This window comes from Aplysia californica, unplaced genomic scaffold (genome assembly GCF_000002075.1).
Source record: "Aplysia californica isolate F4 #8 unplaced genomic scaffold, AplCal3.0 scaffold00971, whole genome shotgun sequence".
In the NCBI taxonomy this organism is placed as follows: Eukaryota; Metazoa; Mollusca; class Gastropoda; order Aplysiida; family Aplysiidae; genus Aplysia; species Aplysia californica.
Genome location: NW_004798241.1, coordinates 114,458 through 115,696, shown reverse-complemented (window position 1 = coordinate 115,696; position 1,239 = coordinate 114,458).

Below are 1,239 nucleotides of genomic sequence, written 5' to 3'. Positions count from 1 at the left end.
TGTTTTTTTGTTGTTTTTTTTTTGGGGGGGCGTCTGTCTGTCTGTAATTCTGTATCCTATCCTGTAGTAATCTTCACTGGCCCTGACAGGCAGGGTTGAAGCAATCCGGAGCCTGTATCAAGGTCTAAATTGTGTTGATTGGGGCGCTGAACATAAACAATCAATCAGCCAAAAGCTATCTACAGCCTGGGTAATAACACAGAGCCCTGACAATTTAGTGCTTCAAGGACGAGTACTGCTTCAAACTGACCATTATACTGATTTGTAGAATTCAAGCCACTCCTGCATCTAAAATTAACAATGAAAAGTTCAGAAACCTCCTGTTCTTATCATAAATTATTGTCTTGAAAACCAGAAGGTCGTATATCATGGAGCGCAAAATTTATATTGTAGTCAACATTTTTGCAATGTTATTTGAACTCAGATTATTTATATTATGTAAAAATAATAAGAATAATTTTTGTCTCAAGGGTAGGAGTTACGTTTGAGACGAACAGAGTTGTTGGTGCTTAGTTAGAGAGCCACGTCGTCTCATCAAGATCAATGAAACAATTTCAAGGACGACTGTTGGCTGAAGAACAGAACTTGGAGTGAATACTCAGGGTATTCTTACGCGCAGTCCATTCCTGAGATTGGAGTGAGATTTTTTATAGCACAAACGAAAGCAGACCGAAATTATAGCACAGACTCTACAAAATCAGGCCCTCTCTGTCTCTGCCTCTGTTGTGTCTCTCGCTCATAGTAGTACTACATGTAGTACTATAGTCTTAGGCCAGTCCCAGAGTGGCTCTGTAGGTCTGACCTGTAGTTCGCCTGGCTCGCACCGTTAAATGAATGTATACATTATCGTGTGCTAAAGCAGCGTCGCTGTGTCGTCTGTTTTTTGTCAGCTGAGCTGCGCGATGCGTCAGACGTGCTATTCAACAGTGTTGTAAAAATGGCGGACATGTGTCGCCTCGCATCGTGTTTATTTTCGACTGAAACTCTTCACAGATCATCAAAATCAACAAGGAGTAAGTATTATTGGTGCTTTACTATTAAATAGTGATGCTAGCAACAACACTTGGCCACGAAATCATCCAGAAATGCACTTTATCATACTTTGAAACTTCGAATCGAAAGGTTGACCTAGTTCCGACTGTTGTCATAGGCCTAGACCTAGATCTAGGTGTGTTTCTCTAGATTCTAGATCTAGATCTAGATCTTGCCTTGCATTACCAATGTAAACTATTGCCGCAC